General features: G+C 35.1%; 1 long non-coding RNA gene across 1 annotated transcript in view; it reads left to right on the top strand.

Moving 5' to 3' along the window:
- Window positions 1-217: 217 nt before the first annotated feature.
- LOC137767708 (uncharacterized) overlaps window positions 218-9,339 on the top strand; it is a 276,506-nt gene continuing 267,384 nt past the window's right edge. Inside the window, exon 1 of the long non-coding RNA XR_011074558.1 lies at window positions 218-421. This is a non-coding gene — a long non-coding RNA (uncharacterized lncRNA). The remainder of the gene's footprint in view (window positions 422-9,339) is intronic.

Below are 9,339 nucleotides of genomic sequence, written 5' to 3'. Positions count from 1 at the left end.
GCCCTGCAGGCGCGCAGAAGTTCTACGCCTGCGCAGTAACCCGTAGGCGGTGCTGAGGCGTTGAGGTGCGGCTTGAGCTCACCCTGCGGCGCGCTGGCTAGTTCTCAGACTAAGAGGAAAGACCTTTGCTCTGTTTGGCTTTTAGGGGCAACTCTCAGAGTTACCTTTATTTAAAAAAAAAAAAGAAAAAGAAAAAAAAATCTGCTCTTGAAGGAGAACGCTGGGTCTGTCTTCCGAGACACTTGGCATCAATAACGGATAACTGATCCTGGAGACTGAGGAAACAAATATCAGCTCAAAATGCTTACAGCCTTTAAAAGATTTTCCAGGATGCGGGTTTGGGAGAGAAAACCTAAGCACAGCCCAGCGAATTGCCTGCGTTGACCGGTTGGAGCCGAAAGTTTGGGGGAGACCAAGGCAGGTAATGTCCTCCATAGTATAGCAGAAAGGAGAGAGTTGCTCAGAGAGAGAAATCGGAGTTCTGTAGAGTTTTCTCCAATATTCTGCTGAGTTCTGAGCATCTTGTGTTTGAGGAAACTACCCCGAAGGGGTTTTAAGGATTCCCAGAGATCACTTAGGGTCAGTAACTTCTTCCACCAATCAGGCTGGAAAACTTCATAATCCGTGGGGTGTTGGTTAGCGTACACATACAGGTTTTGCCTTAGTAGTAGGGCATTAGCCTTAGACACCTCACTCCTCTAGTGCCACCTAACAAATCTTAAAAGCAAGGCCCAAGTGGATCAAACGGTTAACAAATCATTTAAGTATATGATAGACCAAAGTTAAATAATATTTATAGAAATACAAAAATGTCCAGCAACCAGTAAGGTACAGTTCACAATGTCTGGCATCCAATTAAAAACTACCAAGCTAGAAAGAGAAAAACAAATACTGTATGCCAACGCATATATATGGAACCTAAAAAAATGGTACTCATGGACCTAGAGGCAGGGCAGGATTAAGACACAGACATAGAGAACAGAGTTGAGGACGCAGTGGGGGAAGGGGAAGCTGGGACAAAGTGAGAGAGTGGCATGGACGTATATACACTACCAAATGTAAAGTAGATAGCTAGTGGGAAGCAGCTGCATAGCACAGGGAGATCAGCTGGGTGCTTTGTGACGACCTAGAGGGGTGGGATAGGGAGGCTTAAGAGGGAAGGGATATGGGGATATATGTATATGTATAGCTGATTCACTTTGTTGTACAGCAAAAACTAATACATTGTAAAGCAACTGTACGCCAATGAAGATATTTAAAAAAAACAAACAAACCAAGCTTGCAAAAAAGCAGGAAAAGAAAACCCATTTTTAGGAGAAAAATCAATCACTGTTCAGAATAGAAATAGATGCTAGAATCAACAGACAAGGGTTTTAAAACAGTTATGTTCAAAAAGATAAGCAGAGGTATAATCAAAAAGATAATAAGAGGTAAGGATATGGAAAAGGTGGACTGCTCATGTTACTGGTAGGAATGTAAAGTGGTGCATCTGCTTTTGGAAAGCAGTTTAGCAGTTTCTCAAAATGTTAAACATATAGTGACCATATGAACCACAATTCCACTCCTAGGTATATATCCAAGAGAAATGAAAACATGCTCATAAAAACTTGTACACAAGTATCCATAGTGCAGCATTATTTACAAGGGCTGAAAAGTAGAAACAACCCAAGTCCCTTCAGCTGGTGAATGGAAAAAACAAAAATCTACATCCATTAAATGGGGTATTTTTCAGCAATAAAAGAGAATGAGGTACAAATACATGCTAAAACATAGATGAGCCTGGAAAACATGCTAAGTGCCAGTTGAAAGAGAGCAGATATTGTATGATTCCATTTATGTGACATGTCCAGATTAAGCATATCTGAAGAAACAGAAAATAGATTAGTGGTTGCCAGGGCTGGGAGCTGGCACGGGAATGGGGGGAGGTTGCTAGTGTATGGGGAGAGACTGCAAATGGACATGGGGTTTCTTTTACTGCGTAAATAAATGAAAATGTTCTAAAATTAGACTATAGGGAAGGTTGCACAATTCTATGCAAAAAAACCACTCAATTTACACTTTAAATGGATCTCAATAAAACTCTGAAAAAAGTTAATCAGAAATATGAAACATGTAATAAAGACCTAAATCAAACCTGTAGAGGTGAAAACTGCAATGTGACAGATGAAATTAAATGGAATTAATAGCAGATTAAACATTGCATAATAAGAGATAAAAGAAATTGAAGACATAGTCTTAGAAACTAACACAAATAGTAGAAAACTAAAACATAAAAAGAACAAAGCAACAGTGAGCTGTGGTACAATTTCTGACAACCTATGCTTTCCATAAAGGATCTTCTTGCTTGACTGAGTCCTTCCTGCTTGATGAGTCTACTTTTTAGAACTTTCTAAACATTCTACATATACAATACAGTGAAGAAAATAAATGACACTTTCTGAAAGGTACATTTGATTGGAGTAACAAGGATTGACTATCAATCTCTTTATGTTTGAAGGTTTGGGTCCCTTTGATCTATTTTTCACAAATTCCCACAGAAATACTGCCTTTTGAATAAAATCCTTTTCAAATGTATGAAATGACCTCACTTCACATCTAAATTTAAATATTTTAGGGTAAACTGAAGACCAAATCATGAAAAGAGCAAATAATAAATAGCAAATCAAAATGACATACTGCAAGTTGAACTTGAATGCAAGTTGACTTTGGACTATACATAGCACAAATTTGCCAGCTCTGGGAAATTCCCTGGAGGTCCAGTGGTTAGGACTCTGTGCTCTTCCTGCCAAGGGCCTGGGTTCAACCTCTGGTCGGGAATAAAATCCCACAGGTAGCGTGGCATGGCCAAAAACAAAAACAAACAAACAAACAAAACCCAAATTTGCCAGCTCTGTTTAACCCTCCACTTGGCTCTGATTTATAGAGATCTGACCTAGAATTCTAATGAAAATTACTATAGATCAATAAAAAGTATGATTCCAAGTTTCCTCCTCTTTCTGTGTTTTCTAATCTGCAAGCCACAGCCACGTGTGGCTATTTAAATTTAATTACAGTTAAATATTAAAAGTTTATTTTCTAAGTCACGTTAGCCACATCTCAGTGCTCGATAGCTATGTATGCCTAGTGTCTGCCGTACTGGACAATGCAAATTTTAGAACATTTCCATCAATAGAGAGTTCAATTGGACAGTGATGATTCATAAACTTTTAGGTACATTAGATACATACATCCTGTAATTTATGTACAAAAAGTTTACATTAATTTCAACAAAACCAACAGGGTAAAAAAAAAATTCCGTAGCTTAAAAATGTCACATTTGCAGTAAAGAGGTTGCAAGTGTATAAATTGTATGTGTTTTTAAATTTAAAGAGTTCTTGTTTGCAGCTTATCAAACTCTAATGCCCTCCATAAATTATATTAGAAAATTTTATATTGCTCAACCGATCTTCCCCTGTTGTAGAAGGTAATAGCACAACCAGGAAGGATGTAAAGCAAATTCCCTTAAGCATATAATTGATACGGGCATTATATTTTCATTTATTAAGGTGGAAACATCTATTCAGTCATTGAACAAGTGGAAAATGTTTTAAAAAGCATATGTTCCTAGAAATAGAAAATTTCCTCACTCATTTTGACGCTTTCTTTGTGTAGTGCACGTGAAACAGTTCTGAAAATAGCATTTACATTAACACTCAGATGGAATATCAACTGTTTTATTGGGATGCATGAAATGATTGTTAGAGCAGATTCATCTGAGATTCATAGAGCATTAAGTAAATATAAGTAATAAGATAAGACATATGTTTGCAACTGTCTATAGAAAATATACCTCCAGTACTTTATAAAACATTGAAAACAAAATACTGTGCTTTGCGGACTGATTTCTATTTGTACAGAAGCTCTGTTTGGTATATCCAGCTCTGCCAGCATTGTTTTAGGATTTAAAGTTGTATTTCCACATCTTCTCTGCCCTGTCGCAAGGTCATCTAAATGAGTCACGGGAAATCCAGTGAATAAAACATTATATATACATAGGTGTATATAGACATAGATACACATACATCTGTCTATCTATATCTCTATACATATCTTCATATGTGTTTGTATATCTTACACAATAAACATTAACTAAAAAGTAATATTTTAAAATCGATTTAATTTTCTCCTAGTATTTTAACACCAGGCTTTTTTCTCTGTAGCTTCACTGATTTTTTGCTTTCCATGTCACAGTCACTCTCAGAGTACTAAATGTAATTCTCTTCTGATATTTATTAGTTCAGAGGATAAAGCAATAACAATGCAGGTAAATAAAACATATGTGCTAGGCCATTTTCAAAGGATGCTTGAAAATTTTATTCATTATGATAACACTGTCAAAAATATCGCCTCTTTTCTACCGTCCTAAACATAGGAATATTTGTGTGTTTATATCACTTTGACCATTAGTTGCTGGATGTTTTCTTCTATATTTCAACTATTCTCCAAGCAGGCCCTCCGAGAGCTTACACAATTTAGTCTGCTGAATTTTTTTTTTTTAATTGTTTTTGGTAATAGTAACTTTTTAGGGTTTTTTTCAATCACAAAATATATGATGAAAATTTTGTTTAAAAAGTTGGTAAATAATTATTGCTTTGGTGTAGGTGTTTTAATGCATTAAGGCAAATTGTATATCTGATTGGAACATCTGTGCAGTAAGCTAAACATGTGGCAGACAATGCAAATAATTAATCAAAAAGTGTTGACACTCAAACTCTTTTTTTTTAAATTATATATATATATATACAATGGAATACTACTCAGCCATAAAAAAGAGTGAAATTTTGCCATTTGCAACAGTGTGGATGAACGTGGAGGGTATTATGCTTGACACTCAAACTCTTGATGAGGAAAATACTTTTGCTTTTATCAACCAGTGAATATATCCTTTGGTTTTCATGTGTGTGTGTGTGTGTTTTCAGTCTTGCTCTGGGAAAAAGAAATTCCCATCGGTTTACTTACTTTTTAAAAACAGCTTTATTGAAGTATGAATTACATGACATAAAATTTATCAATTATAAATGTAAAATTCAATGATTTTATTATATTTACATAGAATTGTGCAGTCAGTTTTAAGACATTTTTATCACCCCTAAGAGATCCATTTTGCCTGTTTGCAGTGAATCCCTGTTTGTAGCCCTGGGCCCAGACTAACACTGATTTTTTTTTTGTCTCTGTAGACTAGCCTTTTCTGGACATTGCAGAAACATACAATATGTAGGTGTTTTTGCATCTGGCCTCTTTGCCTTAGCACAATGTTTTGAGAATCATCCATGTTGTAGCATACATCGGTAATTTGTTCGTTTTTATTGATGAATATATTCCAATGTGGAGATACACCACAAACAATTTATTTGTTCACCAGTTGATGGAAATTGTAGTGTTTCTGGTGATTGACATATGAATAATGCTGCTGTGAATATTCCCAGAAAAGATTTTTTTTGTGTGTGAACATATGTTTACATGTCTCTTGAGGAGATACCTAGTAATGGAATCACTGAATCACTTGGTAAGTTTATGTTTAACTTTTTAAGGAGGTACCAAGGTATCTTTCCAAAGTGGCAATACCATTTTTCATTCTCCCCTGCAATATACGAGGGTTTCAGACTTCTCCATATCTTCACATGTTATGCTCAGTAGTTTTAATGATAACCATTCTAGTGGGTGTAAAGTAGTATCTCATTGTAGTTTTAATGTGCATTTCCCCCTAATGACTAATTATGATGGCCATCTTTTCATATGTTTATTATTCATTTATACATCTTCTTGGGTGGAATACCTATTCCAATATTCTACAGTACTCACTTAGAAAAAGTTGGTTAATTTTTTTATTAATATTGAGTTGTAAAAGTTATTTCTATTCTATGTAAAAGTATTTTTTAATCAGATACATGATTTGCAAATATTTTTTCCCAGGCTGTGGCTTGTCTTTCATTTTCTTAACGGTGTCTTAAATATTAAGAACACTTTGCCTAGCTGAAGTTATGGAATGTTTTTTCCATGTTTTCTTCTCACAGCTGTATAGTTTTAATTCTTACATTTACATTTATGATTCATTTTGAGTTAATTTTGTGTACAATGTGAGATAAGAGTCTAAATTCATCTTCCTGTATATGGGCATTCAGTTGTTATAGCACTACTTGTCAAAAAAGTATTCTTTTCTCATTTAATTGTCTTGGCACTTCTTGTCAAAAAATCAGTTGGCTAAAAATGTATTGTGTTTCCTGGACTCTCAATTCTATTTCATTGATCAACATTCTTAGTCTTACAGCAGCACCACATTGTTTTGATTTTTGCACCTTTTTATAGTACCTTTAGAAATTGGGAAGTGTATGTCTTCCAAATATTTCTTCTTTTACAAATATGACTTGACTCTTCTGGTTTTGTTTTGTTTTGTTTTGTTTTTGGCCACACCATGTGGCTTGTGGGATCTTAGTTCCCCTTGACTATTCTGGGTCTTTTGCATTTCCATATACATTTTAGGAATGGCTGATCAATATCTACCAAAAGGCCTGCTGGGATTTTTTATGATTTGCATTGTATTAGGTTGGAAGATATGGATAATGGTTTTGGTTTGTCTGTGTTTTTTTTCATTTATTTTTATTTTTACCACTGTGTGTTATTACAAAGCTAGGCTGCCAATAATTTTCAGGAAATACTTGGTATACTTATTGCATGAGACAGTGAACCAGCCAAGTGTCTCCAGGAATTCTCTGGAACTGGTGAGACCGAACTCTAGGTAAACACTTCTCTCTCCAGGTAACTATCTTAAACACCAACATAGAGGTGGACCAGTTAGACTTTGGAAAAAATTTAACGTTCAAATCAAAGTATTTGACACAATAACCTCACCTTGTTTAAAAGAAAGCAGGCAGAAGATTAAATACTTCATTAACAGGACACAGTAATATTTTATTGACAAAGATAGATAATTTGCTCTGACACAATTAGGTATTTTTTCCTTCATAACTGCTCACTCTGAACATTTCAAGAGCTGATCATCTTTGTGTTTTGAAAAAAGCAATGGCAACTTCTAAACTGATGTGCAAATTTTGAAATATGGAAAAGAAAATGGATTTAGTCCTCCTTAAACCTGGCATCTGTGGGAATTTTGTTCTGCATGGATGAACTTCACATTTATTAATTCAAGGCACTAAGCTAGACTTAAAAAAAAATTCTTTCATTTAATTGCCACACAGAAACTCTCTGAACTAACTTATTTTTCCCGATTAAGAGAAAAAAAACAGAAACTCAGGAAAGTCTAACTGAAGTAATTTTACCAAGGCCACAGAACTACTGTAGTTAAGTTGCAAACCTAAATCTGAAATATGTCTGACACCAAATTAGCTCTTTCTATGTGAACTGATTGGAGTTAGGCCAGAGAGATTTTCAGCAATAAAATTCAGCCTTTGTTGAAGGCCTGTTTTTCTTATGTCATCAGCATCTTATTCTTTACCTGATTCTCAGTAAATGTTTTTAAAATTGATTCGAAATTGCTTTGTTTTATTATTTTTTTAGAATTTTATTTTATTTATTTTAAATTTATTTATTTATTTGTTTATTTACTTATTTGGCTGCATTGGGTCTTCGTTGTGGTGCGTGGGCTTCTCATTGTGGTGGCTTCTCCTGTTGCAGAGCATGGGCTCTAGGCGCACGGACTTTAGTAGTTGTGCCGCGCAGACTCAGTGGTTGTGGCTCTAGGGCTCTAGAGTGCAGGCTTAGTAGTTGTGGCACATGGGCTTAGTTGCTCCACGGCATGTGGGATCTTCCCGGACCAGGGCTCAAAATTGTGTCCCCTGCATTGGCAGGTGGATTCTTAACCACTGTGTCACCAGGGAAGTCCCTGCTTTGTTATTTTGTTTTTTTTCTGTTCTACATACATTCAATAGTAGTGCTTTACCCCCAAAATATGTGTGCCTTATATTTATGGTTTCTGAAACTTTAAAAGCTTTGTTTATTGGGAATTTCAGTTGAGAGAGGACATGTCTTAGTAAAAATAGTTTTTTAGATTCTCTTCAATTATAGCATTTCAGTGACCAGCATTTTCAACATTGTACATTTTCAACAACTGAGAGAGTCATATTTCATCAGAGGAAATTAGTTGCCCCCTGAAGATGGTGAAAATCAGGTTTATTATAGCACAATTCATGGCAAAAGGCAAAGAACATGGTCTTTATAGTAAGAGATTCAGGTTCAATTTCAGTTCAACTACCTAGTGCATTTGTGACCTTGGACAATTTAAATGAAATCATGAATTCTATTTTCTCATTTATTGAATAGGGATAATGATGAGCAGGTTTCTTGTGAAAAACCGAGTAAAAGAATTTTTGGAAAATATCTAGATCTATGTTTGACACATAGTGGATGTTATTAACATTTTAGTTTCCATGTCCATCAGCTGCTTTTAGGAGTCATTTTAAATAAAGCCAGAACATGAATAACTGCAGAAATTATTTGGGAATAGTCTGTCATGTAAGTACTCAGTAAATGCTTAAATGTATACAACATGGATTAGACTTGTTTTCCAATAAACTATCTCCTCCAATTGCATGATTGTTTAACATGATTTACAATTTTTACCTTTCACAATGCCCTATTATTCATTTTTCAGTGTCAACTTAGTCATTAAACTTAAAACTCTAATTTTGGGTTTCACTAAAACAACTAAGAAATACCCTTCCAAAGACAACATTTAGCTCATAAAGCTATTACTACTTTACTATGAGCTATGATTTTGAGAGTCAGTGATAGTTTGATGTTTGCTACAACTGTGCTTTGCTGGAATTTTCAGATCAACATACTACATCTTGTTTTAGGAAGAATCTCCATGTTTAGCATCTAAATTGCAGACCATAAGGTAATTCTTGCCTTGGTTTGCTAGTTCCAGATGGATAGATTCTATCTTACACCCTGTTCCATTCCCTGTTTCAGTCTCATTCTTCTAACAATGCTCAGCAACCATGCAATTTGGATATGGACCATCAGAACCAAATTGCAAGACCCTCATGAGAAAGGATATCTTGCTAGGAGTAAATGCCCATGAAAGCCTTTTGAATCATTTCTAATCACTGTCTAACCCTCCAGCTTCTTACTCTTTGTTTTCTGACAGTAATGAACCAAATCAACATGGTGAAAGCCTGAAAGCTAAAGGGATTATTTTTAATTCTCAAACTCATTTTTATGTATCTGTTGCACTTATAATCATGTTTAGATTATTCCCATTGCTTTCCTCTAATTTTGAAGGGAGATAATTTCACCTTATCTATATAAATCTTTCCCTTTCAGTTCAAGAAGAGTTATCTG

The sequence above is a fragment of the Eschrichtius robustus genome, chromosome 7 (assembly GCF_028021215.1).
Source record: "Eschrichtius robustus isolate mEscRob2 chromosome 7, mEscRob2.pri, whole genome shotgun sequence".
Taxonomy (NCBI): domain Eukaryota; kingdom Metazoa; phylum Chordata; class Mammalia; order Artiodactyla; family Eschrichtiidae; genus Eschrichtius; species Eschrichtius robustus.
Note: the sequence above shows the minus strand (reverse complement) of the source record. Positions and strands in the feature narration are given on the sequence as shown.